Here is a 21,712-nt window from a genome sequence, read left to right as displayed (position 1 = left end):
CCAGAAAGGTAAGAGAAAGCGATATTGTAGGAACAATAAGAGAAATTGTAAATCTACACATTTGGATGTGGAACACACTACAAGTGAGAGAGACATGATATGAAGAGGCATACAGGGAGATCTCAACCATTAAACGGATTCAAGTGCCAGTGCCAAAAACAATCTAAAGAAAAAATTTATATCAAACATGAATCTTATAATAAACTGCAGTTCTGGATACATCTGGTAGATTTAAAAAAAAGTCTTTCAATAACATATTTAAAGAATATTAGGTAGATCCATAAATCAATTTAAACATAAATCATCAAAACAAGTTATCATATTAGAAAATGATTATGTATTTTACACTATGAGATTAGAAAAGATTATCGTTTATAATCTATACAAATTAGTTCAATGAGAACAGGACAGATATGAGGTAGCTCATGGATCAGAGGACCAAGCCTGAGGTAGTATTTCTTGATGTCTTGAAGAAAATAAATCAGTATATCTGGAATAGAATCAATCAAGTATAAAACAATATATCATCTTGACCTGGAATGCTCATATATATATATATATTTCAAGCATCTTAAGATGAATTGCAGTAAAATTTTGTTACAGCAAATCAAAAGGTTTAAAGACATGCCATAATATTCACTGCATTTTACACCTATCAATAGAATCTTGTAGAAGAGCAGGATCAATATAGGTAGTTTTATTAGCATATGTTATAATCATCCAAACGTGGGGTTCAGCAGGCCAAATTTAGCTCCTAGATCTTTAAGGTCTTATCTCATATTCAAGAAAGTTTTTTTCTTTTAATTGTAATTGTTTTTGCTAGATCTGGAACAAAAAATATTTTCTAACCCTGAAAGATAATATGTTGTTTAGACTTCACCATGGTGAGAATTTTCAGAGCATGTTGGTAATGAAGGATTTTCGTTATGATAGGCCTTGGATGTTTAGCAGTAGAGAAAGACCTCAAAGGAATTCTGTGAGCCCGCTCAGTTTCCAATTGTAGCTCAAAGAGAGATCTAGTATTTTCGGGAGCCAAGAGAAAAGAAAGGCAATCATATCAGAGCCCTCTGAAGTTTCTGGCAATCCCAAAATTCTGATGTTGCTTCTGCGATTGCAGTTAGATAAGTCTTCCTAGTCGAGTTGAAGCTTCTGGATATTAGTTTCATTTTGCTTAGTTTTCTGTACTGTTAGTTACAAATTTGATGTTTAGAGTTTCCAGTTTGTTTTGAATAATTTTAGTTAGTTCCAGTTGCATTTTGAGCATATCTTTTAGAGTTTGAGGGGTCCTTTTACTAAGCCTGCAGTAGTGTAGGTGCATGTTTTTGGCGCATGCTAGGCCAGTTTTACCGCATCTGGGAAAAAGGACTTTTTTTCCAATGGGTTGGGAAAAGGTCGTGCCTATTTACGGCCTGAGCCCTTAATGCCACCCATTGATCTAGTGGCAGGGGCTCATGCGCAATGAATGATCGGTGCTCGACAACTGCTGATTAACACTGGAAATGCCACGTGTGGTAGGAAATAAAAAAAATTATTTATCCTGGAAGTATAGATGGGTGCCAAATCCAAAATTACTATCAGGGGGCACGCTAGCCTGGTGGCAGTCTCATTTTGGTGCATGTTGCATGTGCTTAGAGTCTACTGCGCCTTTGGAAAAGGGCCCCTGAATCTCTGCAAGAATAGGGTCTGGTGGTTTCGATTTGTCTCTGTACACGATCTTGTCTGGAGTTGGAGGACTGGTCTTTTCAAACTGGAGGACACCACGAATTGTTGATCAGATTTTGGAGTTTTGTTCTCTGCCATATCCAGAAAGTGGTGTGAAAATAGCAGGGCATAAAGGTATATTTTGGCTATGATAATCAAACTTGATAATCAGGCTGAGGAGCTCTCACTCCATGTATCTGTCCACATCAGATTCCAATCTCCACCCCCCAAGTCATTCCTATCTTTATGCGGTGCACCATACCTGGTTAAGTGCTGAATATTGCACTTAACCAGTTATGGTTTAGCCATCTCCACAAACTCAGAAATTCAATGCTGAAGCCTGGATATGGCCCAGCATTGAATTTCCAGGCATAACACCAGGGGTGATCAGCAAAATGCTGAGCTCCACCAGCTGAATATCGACCCCACTATGTTCAGTCTTGAACATCTCATGTTTCTCCCAGTGCATAAGAACAAAAAGAATAGCCATACTGGGTCAGACCAATGGTCAATCCAGCCCAGTATCCTAAATCCTATAGTGGCCAATCCAGGTCAGAAGTACCTGGCAGAATTCCAAATAGTAGCAAGATTCCATGCTACCAATTCCAGAGCAAGTAGTGACTTCCCTATGTCTATCTCAATAGCAGACTATGGACTTTTCCTCCAGGAACTTGTCCAAACCTTTTTTAAACCCAGATACACTAACTGCTATAGCTACATCCTCCAGCAATGAGTTCCAGAGCTTAACTATTCGTTGAGTGAATAAATATGCCCTCCTATTCATTTTAAAAGTATTACTATGTAACTTCACAGAGCGTCCCCTAGTCTTTGTACTAGGGGATGCTCAGTGAAGAGTAAAAAATCAATTCACTTTTGCCCGTTCTACAGGAAAAGTCCATTGATCGTTATTAAATTTTGGGGGTTTTGCCAGGTTCTTAGGGCCTGGATTGGCCGCTGTCGGAGACGGAGTGCTGGGCTTGATGGACCTTTGGTCTTTTCCCAGCGTGGCAGTGCTTATGTACACCACTCAGGATTCTGTAGACCTCAATCATATCCCCCCTCAGCCATCCCTTTTCCAATCTTAAAGGGCCTAACTTCTTTAGCTGTTCCTCTTATTAGAGGACTCATTATCATTTTAATTGCCCGTTGAAACCTGTTCTAATTCTGCTCTATCTTTTTTGAGATATTGCGACCAGAATTGCATGCAATACTCAACATGAGGTTGCACCTTGGAGCAAAACAGAGACATTATAATATTCTTCAAATGTTCTAGTCTACAAATAAAAGCCAAATCTGTTGACTCTTGAAGTTCACATGTTTCACAAATATTCTCACCTTAAAAGGGTAGCATGACATTGCCTCTGCATTAGAAGGGTGCAGAGCTCATCAGGTGAGGGAAGAAAGCATAGTGTAGTACATAAGTACATAGGTATTGCCATACTGGGAAAGACCAAAGGTCCATCGAGCCCAGCATCCTGTTTCCAATAGTGGCCAATCCAGGTCACAAATACCTGGCAAGATCCCAAAAAAGTTCAAAACATTTTATACTGCTTATCCCAGAAATAGTGGATTTTCCCTAGTCCATTTAATAATGGTCTATGAACATTTCCTTTAGGAAGCCGTCCAAACCTTTTTAAAACTCCGCTAAGCTAACTGCCTTTACCACATTCTCTGGCAACGAATTCAGAGTTTAATGACACGTTGAGTGAAGAAAAATTTTCTCTGATTCGTTTTAAATTTACTACATTGTAGCTTCATCGCATGCCCCCTAGTCCTAGTATTTTTGGAAAGCGTGAACAGATGCTTCACATCTACCCGTTCAACTCCACTCATTATTTTATAGACCTCTATCATATCTCCCCTCAGCCGCCTTTTCTCCAAGCTGAAGAGCGCTAGCCGCTTTAGCCTTTCCTCATAGGGAAGTCGTCCCATCTCCTTTATCATTTTTGTCGCCCTTCTCTGCACCTTTTCTAATTCCACTATATCTTTTTTGAGATGCGGCGACCAGAATTGAACACAATATTCGAGGTGCGGTCGCACCATGGAGTGATACAAAGGCATTATAACATCCTCATTTTTGTTTTCCATTCCTTTCCTAATAATACCTAACATTCTATTTGCTTTCTTAGCCGCAGCAGCACACTGAGCAGAAGGTTTCAACGTATCATCAACAACGACACCTAGATCCCTTTCTTGGTCCGTGACTCCTAATGTGGAACCTTGCATGACGTAGCTATAATTCGGGTTCCTCTTTCCCACTTACTTTGAGGGGCTTAGGGTAAGTTACGTTAGTAGGGGGTAAGGGCGAGAGTGACCAAATCATCATTAGCACCTGCAATATTTCGGGGAGACATTGCCCCTCATTTGCACCTCAAATTACACCTATGGGCAAAAGACAAGATAGATTTACAAAGAAATCTTTTCTGAATTTCCTTCTCTTTATGCCATGAACATAGAATTTGTCCACGGACAACAGAGAAGTCAATATCAATGGGGGAAAAAATACAGGCTGGTTTCCTCTTCCAGTCCTAAATAGTGCAGTAAAAATATAATGAGCAATCATTATATGTTTTCCAACCTGTAATTGCCAAAATACAGGCAAATGCTAGAGCCCTTATCTTAATTATAGGCTTATTTGCATTTAAATGAAGGTTATTCTATAATTACTGCTGAATGTTTTGTCTTTCAGTTGAAATGCCACACTGTGGACGCTTAACTCATTTTTGCTTTTGCATTTGGTGTTTCATTCTTTGTAATCAATTAGGAGCACAGGCGGGGTGCTTTGCACTTAATGCCCTCTAGGAAACCAGGGGAAGGTAGTGGTTTGTCATTCTGGATGGTTTTGAATTTAGCCACATATGAGCTGATGGGCAGGGGAGGGGTGGCATTTGTAGGCTGCTTGATATAAACAGGTTACAGCTACTTGGGTTTCCACCTGCCATATTCTGTGCCTGACAGAGGCCTGGGGGTCAGATGCAGCAGTTCCACTTATCCGGTGTCCAAAGGCTGAGGTGCTGGCGACCTGCGCATAGAACAGCACACCAGAACAGGAAAATTGAGAAATATAACATGGCTCATTAAATAAGGAAACTATTTTACGTCTTTGCTTTATAATAGAGGGGTCCTTTTACTAAGCTGGGGTAAGCATTAGCACTCGCTTACTGCAGTTTAAATTGGATTACTTTGGGACACGCTCAGGGATCCCATGGTAAGTTCTAAATCTGTGTGTGTTAATTGAGGCACTATTAATTTTTTTTTTTTTTTTTACATTTTTTGGTTGGGGAGGGTGTGTCAGGTGTAAGAAGAGGGAGGATGAAAAGGGCTGCTGGCTATCTGAGGGGTGCTTAGGGAGTGGAAGGGGATAGAGGAGTATGGCACTGAGCTGTCCACAGAGGTGGAAGCAGATGCAGGAGGGAGGGGGTTGCATGGCTGAAGGTTTGTCTAGGATGTTAGATACCCTTGGGCCAGTCCTCTTTTTGGAACCCAATGATCATGCATAAAATAGATTTGTATGTATGAGGTTAAAAAAAAACCCCAGATTGATGCATTCAATGAGTTTCCACGCACATTGATCTCTGATTTCCTAGACCATCTAGAACAAACTGTCAACCTACTACCTTGATAACAAGCTGGACCATATAGCCCATCTGTGATGTGGTTGTGGCTACCGTCTTTACTAATGGCCACCGTGCATGCCTCTTGTGCATCTGAGAGAAGTGCATTGCTTGTTCTTTTGTCATAAAGTTTATTTTCACCAGTCCACTACATTTATTATAGACATGCTTTTTCTACTGCTTTTAGGACAGTGGTAAGGGCAGCTCCCAAGAACAACAGGGATCCAGAACTGATCCAGAACTGAGATCCCCCTGAGCGGAGGAGTAGCCTAGTGGTTAGGGTGGTGGACTTTGGTCCTAGGGAACTGAGGAACTGAGTTCGATTCCCACTTCAGGCACAGGCAGCTCCTTGTGACTCTGGGCAAGTCACTTAACCTTCCATTGCCCCATGTAAGCCACATTGAGCCTGCCATGAGTGGGAAAGCGCGGGGTACAAATGTAACAAAAATAAAATAGATACTATTGGAGATTCTACATGGAATGTTGCTATTCCACTAGCAACATTCCATGTAGAAGGCTGTGCAGGCTTCTGTTTCTGTGAGTCTGACGTCCTGCACGTACGTGCAGGACGTCAGACTCACAGAAGCAGAAGCCTGTGCGGCCACATTGGTGGAATAGCAACATTCCATGTAGAATCTCAAATAGTAGCAACAGTGGAGGAGTGGCCTAGTGGTTAGGGTGGTGGACTTTGGTCCTGGGGAACTGAGTTGGATTCCGAGTTGGATTCCCACTTCAGGCACAGGCAGCTCCTTGTGACTCTGGGCAAGTCACTTAACCCTCCATTGCCCCATGTAAGCCGCATTGAGCCTGCCATGATTGGGAAAGCGCGGGGTACAAATGTAACAAAAATAAAATAGATACTATTAGAGATTCTACACGGAATGTTGCTACTATTGGAGATTCTACATGGAATGTTGCTATTCCACTAGCAACATTCCATGTAGAAGGCTGTGCAGGCTTCTGTTTCTGTGAGTCTGACGTCCTGCACGTACGTGCAGGACGTCAAACTCACAGAAGCAGAAGCCTGCGTGGCCACATTGGTGATCTGCAAGGGCTGACTTCTACATGGAATGTTGCTAGTGGAATAGCAACATTCCATGTAGAATCTCAAATAGTAGCAACAGTGGAGGAGTGGCCTAGTGGTTAGGGTGGTGGACTTTGGTCCTGGGGAACTGAGTTGGATTCCGAGTTGGATTCCCACTTCAGGCACAGGCAGCTCCTTGTGACTCTGGGCAAGTCACTTAACCCTCCATTGCCCCATGTAAGCCGCATTGAGCCTGCCATGAGTGGGAAAGTGCGGGGTACAAATGTAACAAAAAAAAACCTATCTCATCATGTATTCCAAAGTTAATGAGAAACAAAATGCAAGTCAGTTCCGTACATGGTACAGTAATCCTGGACTTGCCACCTACCAAACTGAGAAATTCTATAGAATGAGAAAGAAGCAGGCAACTCGTTTCAGCTGCATAGTACAGCATGTTTTATTCAATAGCTCCTTCTGATCTGTGTTAGGGGATTACGAGATGAATTGCATCTTTATCACACACTTAATGAAGTGTTGGTTGCACTTTATTAATTTCGCAGTCACTGTCACATCAACAGGTCTCAAAATCTAACATTACAAAGCTGTTCTGAAGGGTCCCTTACCGCACATAGCAGGCTCCTCGTTATTATATGTGAATAATAATCATGCATTAAAGCACATATCAAAGAGAAAAGGCTGTTCTGAGGTAGGGAGCAAGAATAGTCAGGGGGCTTCTAAAAGAATAATTGTCAGTCATAAGGGCTATAGGCAGAAAAGCCTAACAAGCAAAGGTATCTGTACAGAGATGGGAAGCCAGGGGAAGACTCCTATGTAAATACAGAGGTCAAGAAAAGATTTGTACATAGAGGGACCACAGGAGAAAGCTCACAAGATATACCACCTATTGGAATGAGAAGGCAGACCTGGAATCACTTTCATCCCTCTATCTGGATGCAGGAAGTATGCGATCATGTGTTAGAATTTTGTAGCTAGATTTGAACAGAAATTTACCTGTTTTGATGCTCAGGCTTCTAGCTTGGAGTAGAATGACCAATGGCTAACATAACTGCTTCTGAAACATGGAGGTGCAGGTGACCCTTGTTACTGAAGCAGAAAGCCTTTGAATTATAAATTGAAGAAGCAGGTCTGACCCAATCTGGAGCCAAGTGGAGGTAGGGAGTGGGGAGATGGACTTTATTTTTTTGGATATTAGAAGCAAGGCATCCCAATTCTGACTTGGATGTCCTTTTGAAAATGCCCCCTCCATGGCTCACATTAAATCTACCTTGTAAGCAACAGCGACTTATCACAGTTATTGTGACTAAGCAGCTTAAGTGGTAATCAGAGCCTATTTCAATCGGCATCCTTTTCATTTTTGCGCTGATGATTAAAACCAAACAATTGTGCTGTTTTAACTTCATGTGGTATTTATCTCTTCAATTTACATTGGAAGCATCTGCTATGTGAGACCACCATATGAACCCTGACTCAGGCACTCTGCTGAAACGCGGGCCATGTCAGGTCCTCCAATAAATTTTGCTTCCTCTGAATTTAGTCTTGCCTCTTCTGTCCCATTGCTGGCCCACTGCACTTTTTCCCCAATTATAAATTCAAGCGTACTTTAATACGTTAGTACTTTATCATTCAAAAAGCCAGCAAAGAGCTGAAAAAGTGCAAACAGTATTCTAGCACTCTCTTAGAGATTAATTGCTCATATTTAGAAAAACAATTACAGCCAGCTACCCTTTGCTTTACAATAACAGAATTAAAGGCAGTTGCTTAACTTTAGAAAGACATCCACATTAGGGAACCAAAAAACTCACAGCCCCACGTGCTCACTCGACTTTACACTGAAGTTTCATTGGATAAACTGTGTCAGGAGCTGAAAATACTTGAAAAGGCTGCTATAACCACTGCGATGAGTGCTAGGTTTAACATGAGCCATTATATTATTCCGAGTCTGTCTCTTAATCTAAAAATATATTTCTTGATATTCAAAATGATTTAGCCAGCCGCTGACCGGTTAAATCACAAGGTCAGGGCTAGCTATTAATATTCAGCAGGAAATAGGGGTCCTTTTACTAAGGTGTGCTGAAAAATGGCCTACGGTAGTGTAGGCGCATGTTTTGGGCGAGCACAGGTCCATTTTTCAGCGCACCTGGAAAAAAGGCCTATTTGTTTGTGGCTGAAAATGGATGTGTGGCAAAATTAAAACCAGCGTGCGTCCATTTTCGGCCTGAGACCTTATCGCCACCCGTTGACTTAGCGGTAAGGTCTTGACGTACTAACCGGGCGGTAAGCGTCAGTGCAGGTAAACTGCTGATTACCGCCGGGTAAGCGCCACACGGTAGAAAATTGAAAATATTTTCTACCGTGTGGTTTGGATGCACATCAAAAATGGAATTACTGCCCGGGGCATGCGGTAGCCAGGTGGTAGTTCCAATTTGACATGCATTGGACACACGTCAGTGCCTATGCGCTTTAGTAAAAGGGCCCCTTTATGCAGTAACCCATGTCTGCTTAAGTGATGAATATCGACTTAAGTGGATATGTGTTAGCTGGCTTAAAAAACAACATATTCAAATCCGAAGCCTGCACAGGTCCCATATTTGAATATCCAGGAATAATGCCATCGGCAGTAAGCAAAGTGCTCACTGCCAACAGTTGAATATTGACTCCAAAGTCTTTAAACTCATTCTTTTAACATAGATTTTGGTGCATTTTTGGGACATAATTGTTTGCATGGTATTGAACTTGTCCTATATTTCTGTTGTTGTTGTTGTTGATGTAATAGTATGGGAAAAGCAATTTGTCCAATTACAAATGTCAAACTTTTATTCTATGGCAAAAGTCATCTGAAAACACAGGAACACATTGCTTTGTGCAGTGCTGTTTTCCTGCCACTCCAATCTGTTTATCTGCTTGCTCTATGGTTGAGCTATTTCACTTGATTCCATAGAGCTCTTGGGAGAGCTGCTTTGGTTAACAAGTCCAGCAGGACTAAAAAAGAAGAAAAAAAAGATGCTGCAGTACACAAAGAAAAGCCTGCCTCCATTTTCCTGTGTTACACATCAAACAATACATCTTCTTTTCTTTCCAGTAATGCAAACACTACGGCCAAACAAAATCCTGGCCCACCAGAAGATGCAGATCCACCCTTGGTTTTTGTAATTTCCTATCTTTATGCAATTTACCTGCCTCCCCACCCTGCCCCTTTCCTGGAGAACATATCAGCCTTTCCAATTTAGAAAACTGAAAATGACGAAGATCTCATGAGGACCTGGAGCTAGGCAGGCTACACAACATAGAAACATGAAAGAACATAAAATTGTCATAGCTGATCAGACCAAAGATCCATCAAGCACTGTCCCCCCCTGATTCCATAAAAGTCACCAAAAACTGCATGTGCAAATTTAGGCACGTGCCCCATGAGCCAATTAGTGCCAATAATTGGCTTTTTAATAGGCAATTATTGCCACTAATTAGATTTAATTGGAATTTAGGTGCATAAAGTTAGGCGCGCCCTGAAAAAAGGGGCAGAGAAATGGGAGGGTCATGAGCATTTTGGGGTGGATCGGGGATATGGTTTTCAGATATACGTAATCATAGCCGCTGAGAGGGGGGCAGGGGGGACAAGTGCTGAATATTGGCACTTAACCTCCATCCCCAGACCACCCACAACATAGCCAGTTTTCAGTTTAGCAGTAAGTGCTGATATCAGCAGATACCCCACACAAGCAATCCTGGCTGGTTAAACCGCTTTGAATATCAACCCTATAGTAATAAAAATGGGGGTTGCAAAAAAAAAAAAAAAAAAGTAACCCCCTAGAGTTTTTTGCTGTTTTCTCAGCAACCGCTTGGAATTTCAACGTGAAATTGTATAGCTTTATTTGGTGTTACTATCTACATTTATGTGCAGAGTGGAAGAGATTATCTTTAAACACAGTGAAGCCGCACACTTTTTAGCGTGACCACCCAGCAATTTTTGTGCATTCAAAAATATTTGCACTGTAAAACTACCATTATTTGAAAAAACAAATGGGGCAGCAGCTTACTGTTAATGATGTCACAGTGATGTAGGTTTTTGTAAACAGTAATTAAAATTTGAATAATTTGTGTTTAATAATATGATAATTTACAGATAATTTCTTTAAAAGCATTTCGGATCAGAACTGTAATCATAGGCAAGGTGTCGTAGTAGACAAAATGAGAATCCAGACACTGAGGGCACCGCTCGCTAAACGGGAAGTACCGCTTGGCTACCAGGCATCCCTGTGGTACTTCCCACTCCTAGTGCGTGCCATCATATCTGGTGCTACAAAAATATATTTATTTTTGTAGTGCCAGGGTGTACCTGGCGGTAATCAGGCATTGCCATGCACTGCCCAGTTACCGCTGGATTAGTGCAGAAGCCCTTACCGCCACCTCAATGGGTGGTGGTAACGGCTCCCCACCCCCCCAAATGGCCATGCAGCAAGTGCTTTACCTGCCGAATGGCCATTTCCTGCAGGAAAGAAAGACTTCCCTTTTACCCGCTGCGGTAAACGGGGGCGTCAGAGCACTAGAAAAACACGTGCCTACACCAGTGCAGGCCCCCTTTTGCCACAGTTTGGTAAACAGGGCCCTGAGTGAACAAGGTTTCAAAGCAAAAGTGACAGTGGCTGTGTATCATCTCAAGAACTGGAAGCTCAGCACTGTGACACATGTTAATTGTAGCATTTGAACGACGTTATTTTACTGTGTTTTAGCTCGAGCATTTTTAGAGTGCAAAAATCACTAGGTAGTAATGCTAAAATGTCAGTAACATCAACATAGTTTAAGATAATTAAATGTTGTCTGATAGTAATATGTAAGTGTGATGACTAATCCCCCCCCCCCCCCCCGTTTACTAAGCCGAACTAGCAACTGCCGGTGCGCTAATGCTGACAGTCGGCATTGCCATGCGGCAATCACTAGCATGGCTTAGTAAACAGGGGGTAAATAAGTACATAACATTTCTCATTGAAATTCAAAGCAGTTGTTGAGAAACCTGCAAAAAACTGTAGGGAATTACTTTTTTTTGCCTCACCCTGTATATATATATGTTTTTTTGTTTTTTTTTTTAAACCACATAGAGTAGCTGGGGGGAAATTTCTGGAGCTGGTGAATGATTTTCAATGGTGAGCCTGTTTGTGCCAGCAAATGCTTCCCAGGCTCCCTACTGTAGTCAATTGGACAATTCCATTACTAGCTGACCTGTTTGTAAAATTTGCACTCTCCATAAAATGACTCATTGTTTCAAGAGAGATTTCTGGGCTTTGTGTTGCTAGATGATGCTTTTATACATGCCTAAAAACACATTTGACTATCTGAGTTCTCTGCTGTTATCATCCAACCTGTCCTTGTCAAAAAGGCAATCAAATACTGGGCCAAAGTGTCATCAACAGCAGAGGCTTAGTGAGGTTTTAACAGCCCTGTAAAGGTTAAGACCCCCATTATGAAATCATTTTGCTTTCAAACAAATGTTTTCAACTCATTTTGATTTCACAACACAGGTGCTGCAGAGCAACTAAAGACTGGCTGGATAGTCAAAAACCCAAAGAGGTTTTAAATAATTATGCTGCCTAGAGAGGATTTCAAAATAAAATCTTATTTAAATGAAGCACAGTAATTTTCATTTTCACCCATATGACAGAACACCAGTTTGCTGTTAGGTATATTTACTGAGTTTTGAAAGCTGTGTATGAGGATATTTTCTTTAGTAAGAGCTAACCCTCTATGGTCTAAGGCAGTGCTTCTCAACTCAGTCCTTGGGGTGCACCACACCTAGCCAGTCAAGTTTCCAGGATATCCATAATAATAATCATGAAAGAGATTTGCATACACTGCCTCCTTGATATGCAGATCTCTCTCATGCATATTCACTTGGACATACTGAAAGTCTGATTGGCTGGGTATGCCCCGAGGACTGGGTTGAGAATCATTGGTCTAATATACCCAGTATTATCCCCATCAAAACCAAGTAAGGAGAAATCCCTAACAACTCTGGTCCCATGAAGGCCACAAATTATTAAAAGATGAAAATGAGTCTGTTCTTTAGATCAAAAGTAGAAACCTGAACATTTTTTCTAGCAGAAATGATGCAAATGATACACGAAACTTAGCTGATTAGACGGCTATTACAGCTCAGTGTTTTTGCACCATTGAGGATTCTACGGCCTGGATGTTGACAATACTCTTTTGTTAGATGTTTTGCCATGACATTAGAAATCTTCCAGACCCCTGAGGCAGGCCTTTGTGCCGAAACACAGCCGTGTCAGGCCATCTTTCAGCTTGTTTACAATAAAGACTTCTTGATACCTTCTTTGGATTCACCTCACTATTTTGTTTACTGCTCACGGTTACGTTAGGGTTGATCCTCTTTTTTTCTTGTCTTCTCCATGAAAGGCCTTTTTATAGTCTCCACTTTGGAAAAGGGTCTCCTCCTGCACAGTGACTGACAGGCAAGTCCAGTCTTCATTACCTCATGCAGAAGCAAGGTTCAACTTACAAGTAAGACTCCAAAATGTTCCTCTTTACTAACAGAGATGGTATACTTCTTAAGGTCAGGAACAAGAGTAGGGGTGGGCCAAAGAACTTCCAGCAAATTGAATGTGAAAACCCTCTTTTATTTTCAAAGCATCAACAGTTAAAAAGACCTAACATGGGCCGCGTCTTGGTGGAAACTCGCCTGCTTCAGGGGTCATAAATGCTCTACGAAACATAGTGTTGACAGAAAAATGAGATGTTATTGAGCACAATCCAAACCCAGTGCTATTGATAATGCACAACTGGAAGAGAATAAAACCATTGCTAGCATCAAGAATCAAATAGCAGGGTGCGGGAAACAGGGCACATATGTCAGTTTTTTGGGAGTTATTTCTGCATAATATTTTGCATTCTTTTTCAAACCCACCCAACTCAATCCTTCTCTCAGCTCATAGGCACCTTGCTTGGCCTGTATGATGCAAGTCAACACACATCAAGATTTTAAGTAGAAGAAACTGCACAACAATGGCCCAGCATATACAGACCTGCTGTGTCTTGATGTCTAACCTCTCTCTTGCTTTCCTTGCTTGCTAGCTTTTGACAGATTTTTTTTTCACTTGACAACATATCAAAATTGGAAGATGAGGAGGAAGAAGAGATGATGCTGCCTGACTATAAACATCCAGAGAGTGGCAAATGAAAATGTGGAAAAAGACCAAAATGAGCCTCTAAATATTCACAACTGTCTGGTAAATCTACCAAGTTTTTATTTCCATGGAACAATTAATAGGTAAAGTGACCAACCACTAAAGACATTACTAGCTAAATTCAGGCCATTTGATAAATAATTTATTCCGCTTTTTAAATATTTATTTTGGGGGCCCTTTTACTAAACTGAGGTCTGTGCTACCGAGTGCTAACTGTGCGCTAAAAAGTACTTGTGTTTTTTGTATTAGGTGCATGTTGGGGGGGGGACGGGGAGGGCATTCCTGTGCTAATCAGCACAGATATGTTACCATGCACTAATTGGTTAGTGCAGGATTATTGTGAGAGTCCTTACTGCCTAAAAAATAGGTGTCGGTAAGTGTACACATGGTAATTTATTTTAATGGCACTGCGCTAATGGCAACATTAGTACATTGCCATTAACAGAAAAATTGTAAAATCGTCTATATTACTGCTGCAGTAAAAATGGCCTTAGTTCACGGGAAAAACCCGCACAAGTGGCACGTCAAGGCCACTTTTTACCGCAGCTTAGTAAAGGGACTCCTCTGTAAGTTACCTTAAGTTGGGCACCCATTCCAGAACTAAAACAAGACACATTCAAAATTTAAATGCAAAGGTTCAAGCACAAGAGAGGTTAAGTGGTTCTGCTGAAGGTCATGGACTGAATTTTAAATAGGAAAGGTGAATGAACATTTTATAAACCATTCTTCTCCCTCTTCCTTTCCATTCCTGCAACCCTATAGTGCTTGACTGTTAGGGAGTGATGCCAAGGTTCATCCAGCAGAGGGCAGGCCACACTGCAGACTGCAGAAATTAGTCCAGCTATGAAGGAAATCATGTCCTATCTAAATGATCTAGCAGAACACCTAGACTATGACACCAACACCTAAGAAGTCATTTGTCTCAAACCAAAGTTAAAATGCATGCTATTCTACCTTTAATTTGCAGAGTTCTTAGATAGGGGTTTTAACACTGGTTTGAAACAAACAACTAATTTTATATGTGATTTTTTTTTTTTTTTGCACAAGAAGCTGCCATCATTTTAGGAGAAATAAGGCAAAACTCAGGAGCTCTTTTACTAAAGTGAAGTAAAGTTTTGCATATATCACATGGAAATTGACCAAATTACTATGCAGTGAGTGGAAAGTCTTTGTGGTAACTATTGGGGGCATTCCCAATATCTTCCCATACTTTTACTGCATAGAGAAAAAAAACCTTTACTGCAAGACATTTGTACTAACAGCGCAGAAGCACTTAACAGTGGGAAAGAGTTGCTGATGCGATGCACTAAAGTGGCAAAAGTGCATGTGCACTATCTTTATCAGTGACAGGATGTGATAAGTTACCACATGCTAACTGCAAGGAGTGGTCTATGCAGTGACATTTCTAGGTCGGCTGCCACCCAGGCAGATCGCCAATGGACCCCCCCCCCCCCTCCGGCACATCACCTCCTGGGGGTGCAGTGAGCAGTCGCGCGGATGTTGGCTCTGCCGGTTCCTTACACCAGAACAGAAAGTAACATCAGAGGAAGCAGGGAACTGGAAGAGCCGGCAACTGCACGGCTGCTCCCTGCACCCTCTTGCGGTGTGCACCTGGGGCGAACTGCCCCCACCACCCCGCCCTTGGTACACTACTGCAGTCCATGTCCATTTCCCCTAACCTATCCCACTGCAGGATTTGCAGCTAGTCTGTGAATTAGTACATCCTGTCATGCCAGTGTGGTAATGCCACTACTGCCTTGTGCTAATTCACATGGTAACTGCTAAGCACTTTAGCAAAAGGACCTCCCAGCTTGTAGGTATTCACTGTGATTGCCTTATCGAGACTGTGACCAGATCATGGGCAACTCCTTCCCAACACTGGTATACATTCAAGCAAATGTGACCATTTCTGGGAAATGGTGACTAAAGTCATCAGAAACAAACAAAAAAAAAAAAAAAAAGAGAGGTTTTAGGGGAAAGCAGTACTAGCATTTATAGTTTAATGACCCTTAATGAATTCTGTTAGAGCAAATAATTTGTAATACAACAGTCCAAAAAAGTTACAGAAGTTCAAACACGTAACTTTTACAGCCTGCTTATTGGACCCATGGCATGAAAATTAGCCATTCTTAATATTTTGGATCTGCTACTTTAGTCCCTTTTCCCAGAGACAGTCACAAATATTCTCTAGCCAAACAATCTGACACGTCTCAGTTTCAGTGTTGTCCTGTTTCTGCATTGTGCAGACTGCATTTAATTTCTGAATTTCTCCCTCAAATCATCTGTAAAGATTTACCTGTATCGAAGGTCAACCCCTTGCTTTATGAGGAGGATATGGATGTTGAAGACGAAAGGTTTATTGTCAACACAGAGATGTCTAACACTACCATACTGCCCTGTAATCCTATTTCATACCAGCACGATGTGGCATGGTGCTAGGTGCCGAAACAAAGCTGGCATCTTTCTAGAAGAAAGTGGAGTGGGTGAGAGGATTTACCTGGATTGCAAAGCCTGGTATGGACTACAGCAGAGTGAAGGCGGGATTATAACTGGAATCTTGGTAGGCTATAAATAACACTTGCACTTGGGATTATCACAAAGCTTTCAAGCAACCCACTGATGCCGTGGTGTTTCTTTGTTGACAAGAAATATTTTCATTGAAAGTATATGGGGAAAGTTTTGTGTGGACATGCAAATCAGCTGAAATATTTGCAAGTATGGTTCTCTCAGCTGTCTAGGTGGTGCCATGTATAAGTTTGCTTGACCAACATTTCAACCACCTTGCTGTGGCTTTCTTCAGGGTGACGCAGCAAGGTGGCTGAAACTTCAGTCAAGTAAGCTCGGATGTGGCACCACTTGGCAGTTGCAAGAACCATGATACCAGAAGGAGAACCTATGAGAAAATATCTGCAAATATGTTCTGAAAACAAAATTTTGACATTTTGTACACCCTTGCTTCATCTACATTAGCTATGAGTTCTGGTAATAAAGGTTCTGTCCATTAAATGGGTACAATGGGAAAGTATGAATCTGATTGAGCCTGATATGCTAAATTTATTAAAATAAATGCTTCCTTGTACGGTATTCTTGCAAAGGTGTTTTAAAAAAATGTAGTCTCTCTTTGGCAGTCAGATTATAGCTGTGGAACACTACACCTCTTATCCTTTCTAGACAGCCTCTGCAGTGCCAGCTATGTTTAGCTGTTGGTTATTAACTTACTGACCAGACTGTGATTTAGTGCATGCTCTAGAGACCTTCCTGATAGAGTCTTAGTTTAGGCTCACATGCCAGAATTTCATCTTTATTTTTTTATTGCTTATCATAAAAGCTTTATGGTTGTTTTCATTTTCAGGGTCCTTCACGCTCGGTGCTTACTCCTTCTGCATTATTTATCAGGGGTTCATCTTATTTGTGGCTATCTATGCTTGTGTGGTTCTATGTCTGCCCGACCTAAACGGAAGACATGAAAACCTAGGGACTGAAGAGAAACAATTCAGTAATAGTTCTATCATGCCCTCCAAATTCTCTCAGATGTTTTTACAGTAATCTGAGATATTCTTGCCCCTGCACTGTGCCTTAGGCTGAAAATGTCTACATTTTCAGCACTTAAAACTGCATCTATTATCTTGGAGTTTTTAGCAAAATTCTGGCATATACTCCAGCATGACTGTCAAAACCCTGGGAAGTAAAAGTTTCTTGGATATGAAATTTGGCTGGATGTAAACGGATTGAAGTCAATCAAGTAAAACTCAGACAACTACTTGCAGATCTTTGTGGGATCCAGTGAGATTTGTTCATCCCTACTTTCTAATCTTGGTTGAGAGGGAATACTTTTGAGTCCTCTAATGGAAGCTTATATTTGTCTTAGCCATGGGATTCCCATACCAGTGATGTGATTTCTGTGTAGTAATTTGCTTATAGAGATCATGCAGCATCATTGCACTCACTTTCCCTTTAGGTTCTGCTGACTGTAGGCTCAATTTCTTTCCAACAGAATGCATTAGGATGGGGGGGTTCAGTACTTTGATGCTATTAAAGGCATGATGTTACAAACCTCTTGAAAAAGGATCCTTGTAATGTCTCTCGCCTGATGGCATGTTGAACCTTGGGGCTGGCAGAACACAGTAAGTAAGGTAAGCATGGAAGGCAGTGCCAACATTTGGGGGTACAAAGTAGAGCCAGGTGCATATTCTAGCACTGCTCGTCTGACCTCTTTCAACAGGAAGTCACATCAACGCTGAGGTAGGGTGGTGGCGGAAGGCCCAGGGAAAGTAGATAGCAACATTGGCAGTGGCAGACATGGGAGGCACCTCCAGCTAATAGTTTCAGGGGGCTCTGGCAACCCTTGCTCCACCCCTCTTCAGCTAATATGGAAGTAAACAAAATATGCCTTGGTTTCCTTGTTGAAATAAGAACACATCTGGGGATGAATTTCCACCCACTTGTATATCTACATGTACCATGGCTTCTTCCATCCAAGGGTTGGTCTTTAAATCTCTTTTATCATGCTCTCAGGATATCAATTCTAAAGGAGCTGCAAAGTTCTGAAAAGGTTCCCCCCTTGTGTCCAAATTTTCTGGTGTTCTATACAGCACTACTCCCTCTACCCCATATCTGGTCTCCTACTGTACCCCAACTTGGGCCACACATTTTGAAACAAAAATGTATGTTTAAGGTCTGCTCCCTTGCCTCAAGTTCCTTTCCAGAGTATATCAACAGGAGTTTAAACCTGTAAAATTGCCTTTATTAACTCTTGAAGTTCATTTCTCTAGTTTAACCAGCAGGTGTTATAATTGATCCATTTTAAGTTACCTGTTATTGTTAGCTATTTGCACTATTTTGTTCCACACTTCCACTGTTTGATTTTTAAAAGACAATAAACAATATTTAGTTTATCGCCTCTCTGTCTGGACTGATAAAGAATCGTGGTGGTTTGTGTGTTGGGTCTGTGGGTGCTTTCTGGGAACTGTGAGCATGGCCGCCGAGAGCCGGGGCCGGGACAAGGCCGCTCCCGGGCCCCCCCCCCCTGAGGTCACGTCGCATTGCGCCCCCCTCCACCCGAGGTCGCCGGGCCCCCCTCCACCCGCTGCCAGTGCCGGGCCCTCTGAACTAACCTGAAGCACCTTCATCTTCGACGCAAGCAGCAACAGCAGGGCAGACCTCTCCTTCCTTCCCTGCCCCGCCCTCGCGGACGTTACGTCAGGTGAGGGCGGGACACGGAAGGAAGGAAGGAGTGGCCTGCCCTGCTGCTGCTGCTTGCGTCGAAGATGAAGGCGCTTCAGGTTAGTTGTGGGAGCGACAGAGAGCGGGTGGGCCGGACTGTGGCGGCGCCGGGCCCCCCGCGGAGGCCCGGGCCCGGGGACTTTTGTTCCCCCTGTCTGTGAGACCACTGGGAGTGTGGGCCCAGTAACATAGAAATCACTGGGGATAATTGGAGAGTGGGAGACTCACCCAGAGGCGGTTGTGACCCTGTCTGTGGGAGGAGGGAGCTAGTGTACAGCACAAGCGGCAGATACAGGCGGACCTGACCTGAACTGTGATGGGGATAGACCCTCCAAGTGGCCACGGGGTAACCCCAGGTGGGTGGCTAGGCTTTCTGTGACAACTCCCAAACCCTCCTCACCTAAAAGCCATGGTCTAAAAATTGAGGAATTTGCCCACAATTGCACAGAGTCTGTGGGAGAGAACAAAAATTTAATGGTACAAAATTCTAGCCCAGTACTTTACTAATAAATCAGATATCATGTTCTTCCTAATCATAGCCCTGTACATCTAAAATTTTAAAGACTGTGGTATAATGCTAATGCTGTACAGTACACTCTTAAAGCCATGCTCTAATAGTCCTTGACTGATCAATTATGAGCCTGTTTAGAATCTGGAAATTTGGCAATAGTGGTGCATGGATTTGTGTAACTTGTAAACTGGACTAGTTTGTTTTCTTTTTTACCAGGAGCTGCTAAAAGCCAATCTTAAGAGACTGCAGTTAGTGCAGATGCCGTCACAAGGCTTATGCCGAAAGGGAAACAATGTGATCATGCCACCCCTATGTTGCAGAATTGCATTGGCTCCCGATTGGAACATTGTGTTTCGTACATAAAGCAGTGTGTAAGGGATTGCCTTTGCATTTAGCAAACCAAATACATATGTATGAGCCAGTTCAATCCCTTTATTTGTCGCAGCTTGGTCTGCTGGAGCTTCAGGTACTTCAGTAATTCATTTAGTGATGACTTAAAGCAGAGTCTTTAGTTATGTCTGGCCTTCCTTACGGAACCAGATTCCATCAGAATTGAGAGAAGCAAGTAATTATCTTCATTTTATGAATAGGCTAAAAGCTTGGCTTTTTGCAGAGTGTTTTGGGGAGGGATAAATGATAAATGTGTTTGACTGCGGTGCAGATCATGCATATTTAATACTGAAATTTGTATTTGGCTATGTATTGTGTTATGATCATTTGTATGTACCCTACGAGGATGCCAGTGGCAAGAGGTGGTATATAAAATGTGCAGCACGGCTGGGTTTTGAGGTCACCATATTAAAATACTTGGTGAACAGCAAAGCGAAAAACCGTGAGTTTAGAACTTATGATTTAATTAAAGAGATGTTCTCAATGCCATATACACTGCTGAGTCAAGTACATTTTGATGTTGCTCTACAAATTACTAGATGTGCCTTTTACCCTAAGAAAGCAAATAGAATGTTAGGTATTATTAGGAAAGGAATGGAAAACAAAAATGAGGATGTTATAATGCCTTTGTATCGGTCCATGGTGCAATTCCACCTCAAATATTGTGTTTAATTCTGGTCACACCATCTCAATAAAGATTTAGCGGAATCAGAAAAGGTACAGAGCAGGACGACGAAAATGATAAAGGGGATGGGACGACTTCTCTATGAGGAAAGGCTGAAGTGACTAGGGCTCTTCAGCTTGGAGAAAAGATGGCTGAGAGGAGATGATAGAGGTCTATAGAATAATGAGTGGAGTGGAATGGGTAGACGTGAATAGTTTGTTTACTCTTTCCAAAAATACTAGGACTAGGGGGCATGCGATGAAGCTACAAAGTAATAAATTTAAAATGAATCGGAGGAAATTTTTCTTCACTCAGTATGTAATTAAATTCTGGAATTCATTGCCAGAGAATGTGGTAAAGGCGGTTAGCTTAGCGAGGTTTAAAAAGGGTCTGAACAGCTTCCTAAAGGAAAAGTCCATAGACCATTATTAAATTGACTTGGGAAAATCCACAGATTATTTCCAGGATAAGCAGCATAAAATGTATTGAACTTTTTCAGGATCTTGCCAGGTATTTGTGACTGGCCAGGTATTGGCCACTGTTGGAGACAGGATGCTGGGTTGATAGACCTTTGGTCTGTCCCAGTGTGGTAAACTTATGTACTTATATACCCAGGGCTGTGGAGACAGTACACCAAACCTTTGACTCTGACGCCTCTATTTTTCTACTGTCCGAGTCCAGTTCTGATTCTGACTCCTACCGATATTAGGCTTTAAATGTAAATAGAACTTGAGATCCAGGACAAAGTTATGTATATATACAGTGATTATACTGAATGTTTTATGTTTTCTTATGTTGAAACTGGAGTCAGAGTCCATATACTTTTACCGACTCTGACCCTAACTCCACCTAAAATTGTTTCCAACTCCACGACTCCAGCTCCACAGTCCTGCTTTTTACCTTGGTACACTGCTTACGATAATAGTATAGCACCATATTGCAAGGAACAGACTGAACCTGTTCTAATTTTCCCCTATTAGGAATACAGAAATATAGTAATATTTTTTTCCTAGGAAACTCAGTACTGCATCGCCATGCATGCACTGGGACAGAATTAGCTTTGACACAGTCTGTCCCTTTTGAATTGCAGCCATCTGGTCAAGCTAAGTCTGCTACATCCTGTATCATCTCTCCCTAGATTCAAGTGAATACTGATTCATTTCTTATGATATCCAGAGGGTAGGAGGGAGGTGAACAGAGCAGAACTGCAAGTTATTTCTTTGCCAATAATATGAGGCTCCTGTTTTCTTACAGTTTCAGGTCAGAGACAAGAAAATTCCAAGGAAAAGGTAATTGAGATAATGAGAGATACCAAATAAAATGGAATATTTGCCTTTATTTTTAAATCAACAGTACACCATCAAATTCCAT

The sequence above is a fragment of the Microcaecilia unicolor genome, chromosome 12 (assembly GCF_901765095.1).
Source record: "Microcaecilia unicolor chromosome 12, aMicUni1.1, whole genome shotgun sequence".
Classification (NCBI taxonomy): Eukaryota; Metazoa; Chordata; class Amphibia; order Gymnophiona; family Siphonopidae; genus Microcaecilia; species Microcaecilia unicolor.
This window is presented reverse-complemented; position numbering follows the sequence as displayed.